The sequence below is a fragment of the Bombus vancouverensis genome, chromosome 10 (assembly GCF_051014615.1).
Source record: "Bombus vancouverensis nearcticus chromosome 10, iyBomVanc1_principal, whole genome shotgun sequence".
Lineage (NCBI taxonomy): Eukaryota > Metazoa > Arthropoda > Insecta > Hymenoptera > Apidae > Bombus > Bombus vancouverensis.
In genome coordinates, this window is record NC_134920.1 from 1693759 (window position 1) to 1714779 (window position 21021).

A 21021-nucleotide genomic window follows, 5' to 3' on the forward strand; every position below is an offset into this window, starting at 1 on the left:
AGGACAAGGGAGAAGGAAATAGACAAAGAGATTGTGCGAGAGAGAGAGAGAGAGAGAAAGAGAGAGGGAGTACGAGAAGGTTGAGACGATAGTGGGGAAATGGAGAGAATCTCAACGTGGGTGGAGCAAAGGCGGGAAGAGGAAGTTGCCGGAAGCGGATCTTGCGATAGGGTTAACGGCATTAAGTCGTCGCTCAGTGTCGTCGCGTGACCCGCTTAACGACCCAGCCATACGTCGAACGACTCATTTCGACCACCCTTCCCGTTGACGTTGATCCTTCGTCCCGTTCGAGATGTCGACAGTGTTATTGGGTCAAGGTCTCAATGTCCTCTCGCCCCTGACTCCTTTGGTCGAACGTGTGTCGGGAAACCTGCCACCATCGTCGACTCGCCTATATGCTTGTATTACTCCGTGCGTTAGGATTGCGGTCGGGAGAATGAATTCGAGTGGGCAACCAGTTTTTGCTGCTTAGTGCTGGTCGCTGGCAAGAAAATCCAGTACAGCGATCCTCTGATGGACGTTTACTTAGTGCACCAAGAGAGAGGTACACTTGTCGATTTACGGATATAATGAGTGTAAAATATTTAAGTTTAATTAATGTAGCGGATGATTGATTGTTGAAATGCCTTTCTGACTTCCGCGAAATATGTACCTATTTTGTACAAAATACCTTGATATTATGTATATAATACGTGTACCATAATATATTTATGAAAGAAATATTACAAGTGTTCAAATGCTTCCGTGAATCTTTGTAGTTTTCTTTGGGACGTTTTGTTACATGGTCGTTGAAATGACGTTTTTGTATTTCGAATAGGAAAGGGATTTGGCTTTAAGCGATGCCCAAGTGGAGTTTGTACGGTGAACTGAAACGGTAAACTGTTGATAATGCAGGAAAGGATTAAATGTGTTCTGAGAAAGAGTATGTAAAAAGAAAAATGAACGCGACACGGAAAGTGTTTCAATACGTTGCTACGTGGACCAGGTTCGTTTGGAAGCTAGGTCGAACACGGATCGCGTGATCGTTGATAAATATAAAAACGTTAACCGTCTCTCGGTGAAACGGTTATTTCACGGATTAAACAGCACGACGTTGGCCACTGTAAGCAGACCTTTAATTTAGATCAACGATCTCACGGGAGGCTTTCCCGAAAGTTTGAAAAGTTGTCCGTGGAACTTTTTTGATCGTCAAACTTTTCGACTAGCCGAATCGACCGGTAACGAACGTATATGCGATTGATGTTACAGCAAGGAACACGCTACGAACAATTCTGAATTCGCGGGAACTGGCGTGGACTATTCCGAAATTGCATAGAAATTTGACTCGGACGAGATGGACATTGACGGGTTACAAAATGTAGGTTCGTGAGATTCAAAGTAAACAGCTTCGAGTTCATGAATTTACGGATCGTTACTAGTTCATGGCATTCCATGCAGATGAGTTTCGATCTTTGGAAGACAATACAGACATCGTATAGTTTCTGAGACAAACATTCCTGCGACTCAAAAGATTTCAAGATCCTTCACGAACTCCAAACACGTGGATCTTAGGGATTCAGAGAACTCTGTGGAATCTAGAACTCGACGATTCTAAAATTAAATACTGTTTGGCGAACTCAGAGCTGTTCTTAGTGGGAAAATTAACATCAAGATTCTTTGCGTCGAATTTTATGAACTTCAGAATCGTTTAATACAGTAGTTTACTAAGTAACAATATTAATGAATTGGCAAGTGACAAGTTGTAAATTATAGTCTCTTTTGTAACTTTACTCGTAAAGTTTCATTTCCTTCATTATTAAACTTCTTTCAGTTATGTAGGAGAATCAAGTGGTATTAGTAATTTATCAAAATATATAATCTTTCCAATGATATTAGCTCGACCGTGCGAAACGGTCCAGATCTTCTGTAATAAATTTTATAAAATACAGTATTTTCGTACTATCAATAAATTCAGTAGAGCTAAATGTGTCTAAATCGATCAAGACCATCTATATGTACAGATCCACAATTCCGTAATCGTCTGGATCAGAATCCAATTAACCTGAGCTTGTTTACATCATGCCCTATTATATCTGGAATAATGTTCTACGTTAAATGCAATATCTCTGACGTTTCCGTTGATGAAATTGCGAGCGTGTTTTATCACATATCGGCCGGCTTGTTTTTGTACGTCAATTAATCAGACCGCTTTGTCGACAATTCGATAACATACATACCAAGGAAGGCGAGTTGCTTTGAAATTGAAGTTGCGAAGTATGTTGATCACGCAGGAAGCTTGTCGCGCCTGCTGAAGTCAGGGACGATTCTTAGTTGCGATAAACTCTGGCGAACGAACAGGCAAGAGTGCATTCGTGTTGCCGAAGAAATACGAGGGACAAGATTGTTTCGGTGCACGGAATAACGCCACAATTTCGGCCAGAATTAAAGACGAGACCGTTACGAGAGTTGGAAAGGTTTCCTTCTTATTATTTCGGTTATTCGACTAAATGGTGGTCACAGCAATGAGAGCAAGGTGACAGTAATAAAAGTTATAGTTAAAACTGTAACGAAATTAAAAGTTAAAATTTGTTGTGTTTAAATTGTTTGTTAAATAATAATTGTGTTTTTAATGGTCAAAGCGAACTAGTAAACAGAGAATGTAATGCTAAATCATTTGTAGCCAATTAGATTACAAAATATCGTAAAATATGACTTTAAAGCACCAAATAAGACAAATTAAGATTTTATTAAGAAATTATTGTAAAAGAGTAGAAAGTACTGATAAGTTCGTTGTGCTAATTACGTTGTAAAACGTTTGAAGTTTAAATCCATGCGGCAGTAAATATAATATAACGAAATAACGAATGTAATGGATAGCGTGTCAGACACACAGTGACTGTCCCTTTCTTCTAGTACATTATCTTCACTGTGTCATTAGGTCAAAAAATATCTATATCTTTCATAAATAACTTTAACTCCCTTCCTCGATATTTTATTCGTGCATCTCAACAAAATTAAACTTAATATGGATAAAATATTGTAAAAAATTCTGTGACAATTTGGTTGTGAGCAATAAACCGAATACAGATTTCCATAAAATTGGAAACGCTATTTACAAATTAATGGAATAAACGTAGCTGTACATGGCACGAAAACAAGTCAAGGCGACAGAAATAGTAAACGTACGAAGAAGAATGTCCCGTTCCGTGAAAGTATTTTCACGATCCGGAAAAGGAACAAATAAAACAGGTCTAGGTGATTGTATTGCATTTCTCTGTCTCTTTCGTTGCTGCTAAGGGGTAATAAATCCTGCGGAAAGTTGCACATGCACTCTGCTGAATTCGTATTCCCGTAAAACAAGGTCAAGCGAGGTGTAATTATTAATAGGTCGAGGTACAAATTTTCCGGACTTTCATCTGTTCAATCAGTAACTTCGATATACTCTGTGTAATGCGATAGAAATCTGCTTTTAAATATTAACACACAATAATAAGCTGTGCACAAGTTAAATTAACCAACACCATACCTGAACATTTTTAAAATTTTAGTATACTTATATATATAATATAAGTATATCAAAATTAAAATAGAATTTCAAATTTTTTAAATAAAATCCACTTGTATCATATTCCTCTGCCCTTCAATAATAAATCACCATGTTCCATAAATAATTTCCTTCTCCGAGAATAAGCCCGTTAATCTAAAACCAACTTCAGAGATCGTTCTTCGTTCTACCCAATTCTTACTTAGCCTGAAAAGAGTATGGTCGAGCAGAGGAATGGAGATATCTTTCCGAGACAGTTCAGCCAGCGGAGAATCTCGGGAACTTCTTACCCATGGACTATCGGGGTTGAAAGTCGATCGACTTCACCGGGTTCGCTCAACTTATCGGGAAATTTCGTCGCGACGTGTACGCGTCCATTGAATCAAAGGGGTGAGAATTTGAGGGTTCTGTCGAAGACAGGGATCATACGGGAGGTGGAGAAGAAGAATTCGAAGTTACTTTGGCCAGCATGCAGGCATGTAAGGTAATAACGCGAGCAGTAGCAGCAGTTTCACCACGGTATTATGGCGACAAGTAAAGTCGTCGATGCTGGTGGTGGTTGTTGGCTATGCCGGTGATGGCGGTGTCGAGCGTTCCCTTAGTCGGGACAACTCGAGCCAAACCCCATACCATCGGTGTTTCTCGACTCTACGCTAAAATACCGCGATATGGTAGCGTTCTACCGCGTCATTTTCTTCCACTTTCCGCCCTTCGATCCCATCTCCCGCTTCCCTTTCAACCTGTCTCCTCTCATCTCGACTAGAGCTCGCCCCTTCGAAACTGTTCTCATCACGTCACCGCGTTCTTCCTTCCTTCTCGTCGCTTTATTTTTATCCCTTCGTCCGCTTTGTTCGGCTTTGTCGGATTATTGTGGTCACGGAAATACCAAGGGTAAGAAGCACCCTTCTTCCGTCTTCGCGCTTTTCCTTTCCGCCCTCCAGGAACTGCTCTGTCTTCCATCGTCTTCCCGATGTGTAGCGTCTGTTACGATATCCGGACCCTACATATGGACAATTTGAATGTGACAAGTTGTCATTTTTATCGTATATATTGTTCATCAATATCTCTGATTACGTTTGATTACAGTGGACTTTTATCTATCTGAACCTATCGGGGGACAAACACTGAACTGTAATATAAGTTCATCAATTTTTCTTAATACCTATTATTTTTTGTTGGCGTTAACTAAACGTTCGTTCCAATAAACGTAGTTCTACTTGGAATATATTTAAATCCGATATCGTGTCAGATATATTAATACATTTTATTCTGTCTGTTACAGGTAAGTGTTTCATCAGTGAAGATTAATGGGGCTGGCATCGAGCAAGTAATTCGTAAGTCAGTCACGAACGACATTGCTTTTTTATTCCGTCCGCTTAATCGTGCCACGGTCTTGGTTTTCCTTATATAAATCACGAATGAAACAAATACAGCTACAGATATAAATATAGAAGCCATGAAATATTTATGAACGACTCATTATAACGGGGTTAATGGTCTTGTTATTTAAAAGTTCCTCGTGTAACTCAAGCTTTAAGTACGACTTAAAACTCGAAGTAATAAAAGAGACGTTACTATTAGACATTATAATTAGCGAAGAATCGCTGGTAATTATCTACAGGAATCGAACCCTCGTCTTCTCAACGAGAACAAGGAAGCGAAATAATGGTGCGTGATTCTATTGACAACGAAGAGTAGGAGAGATGAGCGCCGAGGTGAAAGTCAAGCGAAAGCGAGTACGGGGAGTAAACGTTACACGAGGTCGTACAAGACTCCGTTAATCTTCCGAGACGGGGGCGTAACACGTGCGTGAGAAATAATAATATACGCCACGAAACGGCATTACGACTCTGGCGTGTTTAACTCACGAATACCGCCTGTCTGATGTAACAACAAACAAAGTGCTCTGCACTTTCAGCTCGCGTTCCCACCGTGTGTCTCGTTGTTTCGTTTAATTGCCACGTTTGTTAGAAATTTTTAGTGTCTTTTAAATGTACGAAGTTTCTTTTTTTACAATCGACTTTAAGCGATTAAAAGAGGCTCTTTTAAATTAATAACCTTAATCACTAATTAACTTCTTGGAACGTTGTGCCTTCACTATCGCATTAAGCACTCTATTTAGGCTAATTATTGATTATTATTTCTTCCATAAGAACGGGGAATGATAATCAGTAGATTGCGAATGTTTATGCACATTTCTGGTTTTATGAATGTAGCTAGTGAAGTAGAATTTAAAGGCAGAGATTTGTTATTATTACTGAAAGAGTGCTTACTGGGAATATTTTATTTATTTCATATATCCTCGAAAATTTCTTATAAATGCATGAACATCCGCGATTTAATAGATTACAAGTCTTGTTCTAATGAAAAAAAAAAAAAATGAAAAATATGACAAAATGAAAAAGAAGTCTGATAACAAAGGGTTAAGTTTAGTTGTAACACGATACTCCAACAAAAAATCTTCAAGTAAAAGTATTAGGGTTGAAATCAATTTGCTGGAATCGATGGCTAGAAGAAAAACTGTCAAAGGCGTTTTTTAAATACGATCTAAAATCTGAAGTAATAGCTTACAACGCCGAGACTCCATTATATCCGATCGAACGGGCCGAATGATACAGAAAAGAGACGGTTACATCTCGATCGGCGGAACCTGACGCCGTTTTTGTTCGTGCCGTCGACAATCTTCGATTTCGGATAACCATTAGACCGCGTCCGTTCAGGTTTCTTTCATCGAGTGTCTTTCGACAATATATCTGCCGCGTTTCATTTTTTGTCGGTTTGCTTGTTCGATAGGCGAGGAACAGCGAGAAATCGCGACGACACGCGAAGAGAATGACGGAGTTTCGTGCCGAAAATCACGTTCCAGACGCGATAGTTCGAACGAGCCTCGCGACGTGTACGTGTATATATTCTCATTCATTGGCCGTGTCTCGGTTCCACGATCGTCCTTCGTGAACGATAAGGATCGTGAACGCGCGCGCGCGCGCGCGTGAGCGAGCACGAGGTCTCGACCGCGGATGCACGAGAACCACCAGGACTGCCAGGATGACGACCGTTAAGGACGAGGACATTGAACCTCGCGGCGTACGGTGCTCCCTCTTTCGTAGCAGCCGCGGTTCTCATTCTTTTCTTTCGCTTTCTGATCACTCCGTCTGCTGGTTTTCCCGAAACGTTCCCAAGCCATCTCGAGCGTTCTTTCTTGAAGAATTATCCTTCTTGAAAATTCTCTTAGATTATTTCGATAGATCGTTCATATTCAAAATAGGTATTTGATAAATATTAAAAAATTCATGAACTCTTGTACAATTAAACTAATATTATTATATAGTGAAATTTTACTAATCACGTGTCGAATGCTTCGAATACTAATAAATCCCCTTTTATAACAGTACAAGTTTTGTTTAATCGTTTTGTATAATAATAAAGAATTATTTAAAATTTTCCAATGAAATTTTATATATCGCAAATCATCGTACATTATGTCCTATTGGACATAAAATTATGAAATTATAAAAAGCAAGTCTATAACCTGTAATTTACTACTTGCTGATTCGTTAACATTACTAGTTAGTATATTATTATGACGTTATACCAACTAATAATGTTCAAGCAACTCGGCCCCTTGATAATTATAATAGATAATTTTGCCTGGAGAAATTCGAAACACCGAGGAAATGTTCATTTTCACGTTCAAAGCTCAACAAGTAAACGGTCCTGCGATAATTTCAGTCGTATGATATTTCCGAGGATACAAATTACGTCGTCGAGAACGGGAAGAAAAGAAGGGAGGTTGAAAGTTAGAGCGAGGGGGTTAGAGTCGAAGAAGGGTGTGAACGAAGTGAGAAGCTCTGCCCTCGAGACACGTATCGTGTTCAAATACACGCGTCCCGAGCATTCACGTTCGTGTCTCTGGTTATTGTGTCGCGTGAACCCTTGGCAACTATAGTCTGATGGGGTTTCAGGCGCCCCACGATCCATTCGACGCTCGTGTATCCCGCTTTCTCGTCGAGGGTCATTTCTTCGTCTTCTTCCCGACGTCCATAGCCTTGTCCCGACGATCGATGCGCGACAGGTTTCCGTCACGTGCTCGAACATTAATGCCTTTCTCGTCGACGTATGGATGTACGGCACACGTTGTGGCTCTTTACACTTGTTCGTTATTGTACAGTGTCACGGGACGAATGATTAAGCGATTCTTTCGATACACTTTTTTAGTTCGAACATTCGATCAATCTATGAAATTTTTAACTCCATCTTTCGCTCGTTATATAATTATTTAACGAGTTAACGCGTGCAAGAATGAGATTTTCTATATTATTTTCTAGCTTTCATAGAGCATGATTTTGAGAATTTAATACACTGTCATCGAATCCAATATTACCACGTTCACGTTGAGATATACAATTCGATAAAATGACTTGGAAAATTGAAGAAAGTAATGGACACTCTGTTTTATAGAATTTCAGAGATAATATAATTGTACTTTAGTAACAGCGAATGTATTGCCAAGCCTGTGCAGTTATTTGCTTTTGGAATTATCTACGTTTACCACCCTCTTGAATATTCTAGAAATATTGATTATCATAAGACTAACTATGTCACTGATCTTCTGCAAGACTTCGTGCACATATTTCTATTCCGAGAACCTTCATACTCTTTGGGCCCAAAACAGTGCATATAACAAGTCGCTTCCTTTCTCACCTCTGTCATGCTAAACTACTTCCTCTCAACGATAATGGTCTTCATTATTCTCTTCTTTCACATCTGAACTACTAAATGAAAACATACAGAGAAAAGGAAGAAAAGAAAGACAAAATAGATTTGTATTTTGGTCGAAGCAAGAACATCGATTGAGCTCGCCCGGGAATTTCGGGAACGCCCACGCGAGGAAGATTTAATCGAGTGTTCAATTTTCCCCGTCGGGGCAAAGACCGAATCAATAGCCTTATCGCGCAGGCATTGTCAGCGGGAAGGAGGCTTCGTGCGGCCGGATGTTGGAGCGTCGTCAAAATTTCAAAGTTTATCGGGCCATGAACGTCAGCCCGAGCGGAGCGCGTGAAGACACGCTCCCGCTTTGTCATCGGCATCTAATTAATCTTGCTTCTCTCCGGTTGGGGCCGCCCCGCGGATTTCGCTTCTCGTTCCGTTCGACGTCGAGTTTCAAGCTGCTTGTAAACTACTTCAAGGCGTCCCATAATGCTCGCGCGACGACGAGCGATGCCGTCGACCGTGCCAACGGCGAGACGCGACGCCGGGTCTCTTCGAAGGTTTCCCTTCGTCTGCCTACGACGTTTCGTCGTTGCGCATTTTCATTCTCACTCCCGTAAAGGATTACGAGTATTTTCGATAAGCAGATAAATCGAGTCGAAATGGCAAATGATGTAGGCGTTAAAGAAACGAGTAAAAGACTTTTTCTTAGTGAAAAGAGATGTAAATTTACTATATAGCGGATAAAAAATATTTGTACATGTGTACCATTATTTTAGAATAAAGCGTTTTTTTTTTATCAGTGATAATCATTGAATGTTCATAGCGTTCAAGTGATGAATGAAGTATCAGAAATAAGTTAGAATTAGTAGAAACGCACTACTTGTTTCTGCTGTAAATCTTCGCTTCCGGCACTTACATACACCATTTATCATTCTAACTCCTCGAGTGGTTTTTTTAGATAATTTATTTAAAATTTTACTAAGTTTTTTCGACGTTTTGAGGGCAATTGTTTATCGTTCGAACGTTTCCCTTAGCTTCTTGTAGATTGAATCTTCGTGTTTGAGGGCGTCGTGTTACTGTTGCAACGTTCTATTTCTGATGGATCATTCTTACATTTTATAATCGATAGCCACATGGTCGAGGAAGCATTACAAGGTTCCCTCCGTCATTATGGAACGTCAGCTCGTCACAAGTTTGATACTCAACCATCGATTTATCTGAGTAGATCGTTTTCGCTACTATCAAGTTTCCTCAGAATTCGAAAAATAGGTCATTCAGATATTTGTCTCACTGTACCAGCTACTTTTGAATCTACGAAAATAAAGTAATATACACATGTTACTGAATTACGATAATTACAACTAACAATATTAAGATTAGTTACCTTTCGTTTTGATAAATAGAAGTTTCTCGATAAATATGAGCATACGATATATTTCACTGTGTTTGTCACGTCAATCAGTAACATCGTATTTTCAAATGTAGATTTCTTAAAAATTATTTATAATCGTATTTTGCTCGATTAAAGTATTCCTCTGACTTAAAGAACCCTGCTTACCCTATAACCTAATCGAATTAAGAAAAGAAAAGAACAAAAACGTTGATTACAAAAAGAATCGTGTATATCGAATAGGAGGTCCCTCCCAAAATAAAGAAATAGAAAATATAATGGAAGACGATGAAAAAACCTGTTCGTTTTAGAAATTCTTTGAAGCTAGACAATTTGAGAACGATGCAGCCGAACGGGAGTGATCGTGATGGTGAAATAGCTTTCTCCCTTGTCCGTGGCACGAGGAGAGAAGAGGATGCCGCGCGAACTAACGAAATTACTCGGTCTGAAAGCAGGAGAAACCGGTTTCAATCGTCTACTCTCACTAGATACACTGTGCTCCCACGTGAATCCGTGCAGATGATTGCTGGTGTGCACTAGTGTGCAGTTTAGATTGCGAATTAGCCGGTGTGTCGGTCAGATATGCGAGAAATTTGTCAGCGGCAACGAATGCCTACGACTCGATCGAGTTCGACACGATGCAACAATAATATGTAGTCCATTTTCCGAACATGGACGGAATAAATTGAACTCTGTCGAGTCATTATTTAAACATGCTGGATGAATAAAACATGAAACGAGAATAGTTTTTACGTACTTCTTTCCGAAACTTCGTGTTTACACGATTTACCTTTTCTTAATTGCATGTATTTACTTTCACTCGTTGGTTTAGAAACGACATAATTCGACTATTTTAACCGTTATACGTGATTGTAATATCTGGGAAATTTGAAAGAGAAATTTCAACAACGTCACTTAGTCTGGAACCATAAAAAAAGATATTTCTAAATAAAAATGAACTGAATTGTAAAATCAACTGAATCTTTTAATCTTCTACTATACAGTTTAATTCATTTTATTTCTTCATCACTCGACTCTGTTATATTACGATACTATGTTATTCTATGAATACTAGAGAACAGATGAACAATCCAGTTATGTCAATCATTAACTCATAAACTCTTATGAAAAACCATAGTCAACTGGAACTTCTTTTCTCATAAACAAATAAGATTCCAGTAAGAGAAGACTAAATATCTCACTCAAAATAGCTAATTATAGAAGTTATATTAAAATATCGAGTCCTTGCCACGTAACAAAGACGCGCGATTGTCAATTCTGACGACAACATACGCGATTACTTCAAAAATGTTTCCCTCGTTTCAGCGCTCGGCCGGAAACCACGAGCTCCCGTAACGAGCGTTAATTCGTACCGAACAATGAGAGGGAATATTCGAATAACGAGTATTTATTGGAACAAAGGGGACACTTTTAAATGGATCCCTAATGGATCCGTGGTTCCATCGTGTTCGTGAAACTTTCTGGCTATGGTTTGAGAGCAACCAGAATCAGAGGCAGAGGCTCGTTTCTCGTTCAGAATAGAACTGTTACGGAGCCATCATGGTCGTGGCCGATTTTAGAGCTGCCTAATCGAATGCAGCAACCTTGGAAAGGCTCGAAAAGAAGGTCCGTAGCAAACCTCGAAGTACATATCTCGCTGTAATAGGGTCGTGGGCGCACGCGAACACGTACAATGTCGTTCTCAAGTTTCCGGACAACTTGCTTAGTTTGCGGTAATAAGTGCTCGTATTGGACTCAAATGAATAAATTAATTGATACATTAGTAATTGGTTTTAACATAAGTGACGGATAAAAGGAAGTTTAAAATTGGTATTTGCGTGCCCGAGTGTTATTAATTTTTATATTAGATATTTTTTACCACGTTGATATAATTTGTTTATTGTAGGTTACATACAGTATTTATTTTTTGTTCTTGTCTATTATAATTCAATTTTATAAAATTATGGTGTTTTTCCTCTCTACCCTTCAAACTTTTGTTTTTTTCGCAAATGTACTATCTTCTTTTTGCAATCAGTAGACTATAAATTGAAGTTTCGAAAAATAAGATATTATTGTCTTCCAAAAGATTTGGAAATATATATTATATATATATATATATATATATATATATATATATTAGCGAGCAGTAATATATTATTATGTGTATACGCTAATATATTTATCATGTATGACGAACATAGATAAACATGACAAGTACATTTCTCTCAGCCCTCGTCTATTCCACGCGTGCGTTCGCTGGTATTCCACGAGTAATCCTTCTATAGCGTTCACCAAGAAAAAGAGGTTCGTTAAAATTGCAGGGTTCCTGGTATTTTTATCGTTCGCAGGCATAGTACGTAGCTCCGTTCGAACGTGGACGGGAGCGGCTCGAAGGTTGCTCAAATTTCACTCGGTATCCCCGTGCCATCCGAAAAAAAACGTATCCGATGGTGAATTTTACTCGTAATTCGAGCTATTGCGGTCGCTATCGATTGTCCAATTTCCGCGGCACGGAATGGCGAATATTGGGTTATAGATGAAATATGTCCAACGTAGGGTCAAAACAGAGCAAATTGCCTGGATAGCGAAATTGTGGCTCCGATTTAAGGACAGGAAAATTGTCAAAGTGAGAAACCAGCAAACAGCTGGTAAAAATAATAAAAAGGTTGGTTACGGTAATTGAGCTGAAATTGAGCTCGGAACGTACTGGGACGCTGAAAGTCCCGAGGACTCATTCGTTTGACTGTCCGTATTCGAGACGTGGAAAAACTCGGCTGGTGTTTTCTTCGTCTTTCGTATCTGTCGACCGTTGCACGAACCGCGAACATTAACTTCAATCTCTGGGAGAATTTCACATTTCTAAAAAAAGCGTGTAATTATTCTCAATGATGAGAAATTTTCATCAACGTTATTGTAACTTCGTTAAAATGTACGATGTTTAGGTAGCTATATAGCATAATTGGCCTTGATACAACATAACACGGGGATACGTTCCGTGCTATAGGAAGTTACGTTTTACGAACCACATTTTTGTACCGATTATATTTTATATCATTTGCAACTAGCCTGTAGATATGAAAAATTTAAATGTGTTAAAATGCCACATTGCATATAATACAAGGAAATGAATATCGCATTTGCAGAAGAAAAGATTAAAAGTTGTGTTAGCTTGATCTACATATACACACTATACTGTTTATCGCGTTTTACAAATACCGTCGCAATATTTTGTCAGCCCGTGTAAATGCGTATTATAGAGGAACGCGTTATACGATTCGTTGAATAGTATTAGTACACGTAGTTAAATTAGCCAGAGAGTTTGTTGGAAAATGTCCATCGTGGGAGGGAAATAGGACAAAAGGATCCTGGTGAGATATCGTAGGGATCGGATGGGATACGATAGGAAGCAATCGAAGTACGGACAGCGGGAGGGTGAACGTTGATTGTATTCCGCTTGTAAATAAAAGTCGACGTAATTGGATTCATGCCCTCGCGCTCGAAGATGTCCGTTCGATCGCCCTTGGCTTCTACGACGCTGCTCGCCCTAATTTCGTCGAGTAAATATCTCTTGCAAACTATAAGCCGTGAAGGCATCATCGTCAACCCCCTTGAATCCCGTGCCTCTGTATTTTAATCTCATTTGCATGTCGTTTCCTAAATGCTGCTTCATTTATTCGGATACCTTTTATCTGGTTCTTACAAAGGAAGATAAAAGCTAAAACGAGAAAAATATGGCGTTGCTTGGATAAATACGAATCTCTCGTTATTGAAAAAGGTGATTACAGGAATTGTGAATCACAAGAAATCCTCGTCTCTTTCACTTGGGGCATGGTTGGCAGAAAAGTTTAATTCGCTAATTGGTTGGCCTAATTAGAGGCGAGTCGATATTAATTTAATAGGGACGCGAAAGTTATTGTTTTGCGGATATTATGTGCATCGTCGCAGCTCAGGCTCGAGCGGAATTCAGGAATAAGAAGCAGAAGAAGCGGACTGTTCACTATGGTATGCGTGGAACGGGCACCGGCTGCCGTAGTTTACCGTTATATTTCCGTGAGAGACTTTGCTTCGTAGAAGACCCTCTGCAACGCGCGCGCTCTTTTGATTCCTTTCCAGATATTCGACTTTTGCAATTTTCTAAAAAAAGGATAGCAAAATTGTCGAGCTACAAGATTCTCAAGTACATCTGTATATTGTCAATTTGCTAGCAGTTAAGAGAAGGAGAGAGAAAAAAAACAGATTTGTCCAGAAAATCGGTTTGAGATAGAAAATTTGAAGTTGATCATACGTAATTACTCTCTGAGAATATCTGTTTCCTTTCATAATTTAGTTAATAATACTCTTTAGCTTCCAAGTCTGCCAGGGAATGTCTTTTATTTATATTGCTTACTTTGCTTCTAAGATAATGAGTTAAAATAAGCCTATTTTGAATTGCGAAATTGTGCGCAATATAAAAAATTAATATAAACGTTAAATTGTATAATTCTAATTTTGTCTTCCATTCTATTAAATAGCTCATATTTAAAGTAAACTGCACATATTTCAAAACAGGTAATTTTTTAGACCTGTCACTGTCGTAGCAAACCGACAATATAAATTTTCGTATACACATAAATCTTTTAATTCAGACCTGTCACAAACGTCGAACAATTACGTTTCATTTCAAGCCCTATTCCACATTTGTCATTTACGAAGATTTATTACGCGGGAAAACTTGTTTTATTTTTTTCGCTCAATGTACAATATACAGTATAATATTTCGTGAACTACGGTCAACACTAGTATAAACGATAGAACAGTTCGATACTTGCTTTTTATCGGATTTCTTTCAACGATCCCCTCTTCCCACTGTGCCGTATCTCTTTTTTTTCAGCGTCTCCGTAGCTGTGCCGCGATTCATGAATATTCTAGCGACGATTACCGCGGAGTAGTGTCTACTATTGTCGTTTATCGGAGTATAGCGATGTCGTTGCATCATTCGCATCGAAACCGTTTCCCCGTGTGTCGCGGGTATCCGATGCACGAGTCTCAAAAAGATTCGTGGGAAATGTAAAACGTGCTTCGTTGTCTGACAAGAGCAGCAAGATTGTTCCACGTTAAACTACCGATTAATGCAAGTTAGGATGGAACGAAAGATTGTCATGTGAAACGTGTTACGTTTGAACTATGTCTATAAAGACGTCTTGTGTGGTTTATTTCGTTCGATTTGGTGTATATTGATTCGATTTAATATGATTTGAGGTAAGGTTTGAATTCTCTTTAAATCTGAATTAAATCGTAGACTATCGTTTTGTTGGTTCGGCTTGGTTTCGTTTAATTTTGTTTGGATCGACCTGATTTCGTACGATTTGAGTTAGGTTTGGAATTTTGTCCATATCTGAATGACATTTTACACAATTTTTTAGCCATGTCACTCTTGTAGCAAACTAGTTTGGTTTTATCCGGATATAGAATGGTTGGATTTAATAGAGTTTAATGGAGTTAAAATTGGATTTGGAATTCTTACCAAAGTTAAGGATTTTGGTGAGGTTTGAAATACTGATCAAGCTACATCTGAAATAAAAATGCTTGAATCATAAGAAAAGTGAACTGAGACTCAGCTTTTATTTATTCAGATTTTAATTCTCTTTTGATTCAACTGGTTGTAGGTTCATTGGATTCAGTTTGGTTTCAATTCGATTCGGTACAGTTTGGTGAATCGACCACGATAGGTTTAGTCGGACTCACTTTATTTCGAATTGCTTTCTCGTGTGTTTCCATTTGTTTATCGTATTTTGGTTCCGCTAGTTCCAGTTTGATTTCATTTAATCACAATTCTTCCCTTTGATATAGTTCATTAGTATTCGTTTTAATTCGAGCCTGCTCAGCATGATGTATTCAATTTAGTACAATGTAATTTCATTTAATCAACCTTCAGTCGAAGGTAGATTACTTCTGAAATATTTCATTCGCATTTTTATTTATTTATTATTTGTAATAAGTAAAATACCGGTTTTACGGCTACCAGTGCTAACTCTTGATGCAATTTTATAGAAAACAATTCTCCACGGTAAAAGTACAATTTTGCTGACGTACAATTTAATGAGACGTATTTTCCTAAACAACAACTTACGCTTTTTGTACGTCAATCGTTTGGATTCAATCGTACGAATTTTTATTCATTAATAACATGCGCCAACAACGTTTAATTAGCCTCGTTGCATATCTGTATGCGAAACATTCACCAGTAATACGATGAAAAAGCTTTTCCCAAAAAATGAATTATTGCATTTCTACATTACGACTGAAACGCACAATTATTCAATCTTTTTCTTTGTAAAAATGAATGTCGAACTTTCTAGATTTTTACACCTCTGAATACCAAATCGAAAGATCTGGCAATCACCATTCCACAAATTAATTTCAATGATCGCAAGATTTTGGAACTCAAGTAATATCAGGGATTACGAAATTTCACAAGTTAAAATTCCATACCTTACAAAATTTCACAAATCACAAACTTTCGCAAATAAAAGATTTTACAAATCAGAAAATGTCATTCGAAGAATTCAAAAACATTGCTTACAAATGCCACTGTAAAAATGTAAAATACTCACATACTCGTTTTAAATCGCGAAAAACGTCAGCAGGATTCCAAAATCCAAAGTTAATCCTCCGAAATCGTCTGAATTTCAAGGATCCGAAATCCGCAGCCAATTAAGCGCGATCGTAGACACAGGGACGAGTTACGGGTGCGTTTCCGCATGCAAGCTCTCGGAGAAGCAGCAGTTCGCCTCGTATGACGTAAACGTTATACGACCGACTCCCATATAAACTGTACCCGTAGACTACGCGGTGTAGTTGTCACGGTATATACTGCAGCGCGATATAGTTACCCGCGTAGTTACAACCGGGGATTATCATTGCCGTCGTACATAATTGCTTCTCGGCCGTGTACTGTTGCACGCACGGCTACGTGACGCGTCTACGTGCACGCGCTTCGTGTATTATGCACAAACATGCTCACGCGGACCGTGTGTGCATCTTGTACACGCGTTATCAAAGGTAGGATACAGTTAGATCATCGTCGACGTCGACATTTTGTTTAACCTGTTCTGTTCCGCGAGTCAACTTTGACATAAAGTCGAAAGTATAGGACATACGGAAAATTTCAAAGTCGTTTTTTTTATTTCTACTTTCTTTTGCGAAAGTTTGAAAATGTTGGAGCACCAGAAATAATTAAAATAATCGCGACACATATGGTTGTTGTTTGTACGCTTTGAATTGTTTTTTGACAGTCCTCCTAGTTAGGACATCTGAGGAAATTTTATCGTCCAACTACAGTTTGTTAGGTGGTATCACAAAGAAAATTTTGATACGAATTATTTTGTGAAAGGAGGAAGAGAAGTTGAAGAATGCCGGTTGTCACTGAATCTCTTACGTTTGCGAAAAATAATCGAACGATTGGGCAATGTTTGACAATATTTGTATGAAACGTCAAGGAAACAGATAGCAGTTCAGTTAGTTCTGAGAATTTTAGTCCGAGCTTGCCTCCAACCAACTTGGGTATAGTGGTTTAAACGTATTTGCTTGCGGTGCTTGCTTACAGTACACTCTTGGCACGCGTTCGAGTTGGAAATCTGGTTTTGTCGGTTTTAATGGTAGATTGTAGGGACAAATGTAAGGATCAAAACTTGTAACGCGAATATAATATTATCTTTCTAACACGACCCGGCTGTCAATTTCTTTAAATAAACTAGTAATTAAAATGAAATCTGTGATCGTGGGTATTAATAACTTCTTTCAATGAGATCTTCTAATGATTCTTGGCCTTGAGCGAAAACGTTCATAAGAGGAAAATTAACATAAAAATCAAGGAATGACTAAACATATTTGCTGAATTGATATGATCGTATTAGAAGTCGCGAAAGTTATCGGTGTTTACAGTTTAAATGTTTACGAACATTTGCAGTTTCAGTTCAAAGAAACAGAAATGCGCGCATTAAGACGTTTCACGTTCGTTCGCGTTGATGTCATCGCGCTTTCGAAACGAACGATTTTCTTTTCCCTCGGCGTTTATCCCGTGGCATAGGAAGCGCCTCGTATAGCCGCACAAGATGTTCGACTTAAGTGGGACATCCTGTGCAGTAATTCCAGCAAAGCGTACGAACCACCTTTCTCTTTTTCCACGGATCTCGACATAGCATAGATAATCCTGTTGGACGACCGACCTTCCGTTAGCCTTAAGGTAATGTAAAAGCTACTCCACTTCGTTGTAACTTCGTTGTAACAATTACGTCCGAAAGTATTATTCATCGCTATGCTCGCTCAGGGATTCTTCCTTCGTCAGAAACGATACCGCGATGACCTAATTATCTTATGACCGTCCTGCGAATGATGAGAAAACTAAATTGTAATATTGACGTTTTCTCGTGTCTAGACTGCGAATGTTTATGTAAATTTGTGTTTTTATGAATGTAACTAAAGAAGCTTAAATTAAATGGAGATTAGTTTCACCTTTCGATATTAGAACGAATACTCTGCTTTGAGTATTTTTTATATTTTTATGTATTAGGTGTATTCTGTACATTTCTGCATTTCTAAGTTTCTCATAAATATATATACATCTGTGGTTCATTTATGGTATAATATGTCATAATCGCAGGAGTGAGAATTTGATGCAAGTGTTTACGGCAGGTAACTAAGTTTCGAAAGTTAGGAATTTCGAGAGGGACGGATTGAATACTTGAAAGGAGCGTGACAGAAGAATGCATTGCCATCCAAGGTTTTCGATGAACGTGACTGAATGTGTCCTGGGAATTTCTGTCTAGTTTACCTGAATCGAATGAAAGGGACTCCAGAATAGAAAAAGAAAGAACATATATTGTATGGAAAACGTGTAGGCAAGGTAATATTTTGTGCGAAGAGAGATAAGAATTCCATATTGTTGAGTAAGAGCAAAAATTTGTATTTGCCGACAATTGTCTTACAACAACACCTTTTACATCTAGATGAGTTAAACAAAATTCAGATAAATTACACAGAAACGAATCCATAAAGTTTCTCCATACCGTAACACAACATAGCATAGTATAAACCCGATCGTTCAAGCGATATGTTAAAAATCATTTTACTCTCGATATATTATTCAATTTGCACGACACACTTATCAGGTGGACGGAACAATATCTAAACTTCGCGACATTTCGTTTTATTTTAAAGAAACTGTCGCTCAACTGTTATTTGTCTTGGAGTTTCTCGGCCAGATTCCAACAGTGCCGGACAGAAATTATCGTTGCCCCGTTATCCGTGACACCGTCTAGTTGTGTACGATTTAACGTTGCCGCAAGAGCGGACTGCTTCCTTCGCGTGAATGGTTTCATGCGCAATCGGCCATGTACACAGCACGTAGCTACGCAAGATACATACTTGGGTACAACATACACCTACGTCGAGAATACGACGTCGTTACTTAGCAGACAAGGGTGAGCGTGGTAACGACCTTCCATGGTTCGCGTTACCGCGAACCTTTGTAAGGTCGACTCCTATCTGACTGATTTGTTCATTGCACAAAACATTTTAATTCGCACGTGGAATATCTCTGAATTGAAAAGTTTATGACCATATGGCGGATTACGCGTCTTCCATCTTGATTCGTTGCTATTAATTTTACCGCTGTCATCATAGAAACTTTTCCGGTTACGAGGTTCATTTCGATTGGTGATGATCGTGGCATAATTCGAGAAACTCGAGTTCAGTTATCTGGTCATCGTAAACTAGCTCGATTTCTCTCATCCACGGATGAATTTCCATCACGTTTCATCATGGGACTCGCTGACACTTAACAACTCGCATTTAAATCCCTTAGCTTTGTTTTCTGACTATCAAATTCGTTCATAATTATAATTAGGATTAAGAATCAACACGCGAATAGTTGTGATTCCGACTATCGAGATCATATGTTAATATTATCATGAAGACATATCAATTTTTGTTGTCTTGACCTCAACCCCTTTGAGAGGTATGAATGTTGATATACGTTTTGAATTTTGCACCAACGTATCGCAGTTCTTCTTTTATGCGGATTCTTTCAGTATATCACAATTCAGTATATTTAAACAATTGCACTCTGAAGACCTACAATCGCAAATACGTAAAACAGATTCATTATTCTAAAATACAGATATAGGAAGAAACTCGCCATACTAGAAACTAATATGGAATCTATACTTTCAGAAGAATAAAAGAGTAAAAAAGTTGCTTTTGTTGAAGCCATACGAAAAAAGCATTAATTTTAAGTTCAATGATTGTTATTTGCAACACAGAATTTTTATGGTTTCGCAGACGCGCTTGTATAAATATTAGCGTTAAAAGAGATAAGCGGAAAAACGGGAATTGGAGCGCGTTTCGTCGGAAATTTCGTTTCATGTTTAACGCAGGAGTAATTTTGTTTCTGGGTCTGTGAAGCGTTTTCACGTTGGTTTTTCGGCGCCCGGAAAGTGCCGCGATTCCGCTAAATATCCGACTAATTCGTATGTAAACTTATGTGAATCCATTCCCGTCCCACGTGTACAAGCCGAAACCATGAACGTTTAATTTGCGCTTTTACTTTCTGTCTGTCTGTCTGTCTCTCTCTGTACCATTTGTCGAAAAGCGGTTTCCCACTCATTATAGTGGCGATAACGAAAACTTCTACAGCAAGAGACGATGTTGTTCACGGATCCTTGAAAATCCTTCGCGCAGCCTGTTATCGAATAGGGCGTGCTCGTTGGAGATTAATCGACCTGTTGGCTTAGTGCACCGAGTGCTCACATATCCAGTCGACCGATGTTCGCGCGAGTATATTTGAAATTTAAACGATCGCGTTTTGAATACCGTGAAAAAACATCTATCGTGGTGTATGTATTTTTTATTGAGTACCATAGCATACGGTAGAGTAAATACGCGGCTATATCGCGTCTAAATTTTAGTCACGTAATGAAATTACCATTCAGAGATTGCGAAATCCTATGATTCTGGTCTTATCATCGAATTTCACTCCATAGAACGCTAATTTCTGATACACGCGATAACCATTTTCAAATATTAGATTCTTCGAGGAAGTACCTGTTGAAGATCTGGATAGCTGGATTGGTAGAGCAAATAGTATATTCGGATTGAAATCTCCAGTGAGTTTGTTCTTTTCCTTCTTAGAATAGTCCTTTACCAATAGGTTTTCGAAGATTTTGAAATGAGGTCACGAAACGTTCATTGTTCGCGTTGAATAATCAAATTCTCAATAATATTGAACGACAAACTTATACTCGGAAAATGTGAAAATGTCAAAGAGTATACATAAATCATACACAACCAGCGTAGTGAATATAGCGACATTACGACCAATAGAATGAGAGTAATGAATCGAATTGGAATGAAGTGGTTA

The 21021-nt window shown here is 38.5% G+C and overlaps 1 protein-coding gene and 1 long non-coding RNA gene across 7 annotated transcripts in view; one reads left to right on the plus strand and one right to left on the minus strand.

Moving 5' to 3' along the window:
- Positions 1 to 21021, plus strand: part of LOC117159170 (uncharacterized) — a 329345-nt gene that overhangs the window by 147167 nt on the left and 161157 nt on the right. The gene's annotated exons all lie outside the window — the stretch shown is intronic.
- LOC143303249 (uncharacterized) lies at positions 9180 to 16491 on the minus strand. Of its 4 annotated transcripts, XR_013059373.1 has the most exons (5): positions 16217 to 16491; positions 10414 to 10543; positions 9922 to 10068; positions 9618 to 9799; positions 9180 to 9544 (listed from the first exon to the last, which is right to left on the minus strand). It is a non-coding gene; the product is annotated as an uncharacterized LOC143303249 (long non-coding RNA). The 4 variants fall into 4 exon arrangements; XR_013059371.1 differs by having other exon boundaries at positions 9618 to 10068; XR_013059374.1 differs by lacking the exon at positions 10414 to 10543 and having other exon boundaries at positions 9618 to 10068; positions 16221 to 16491.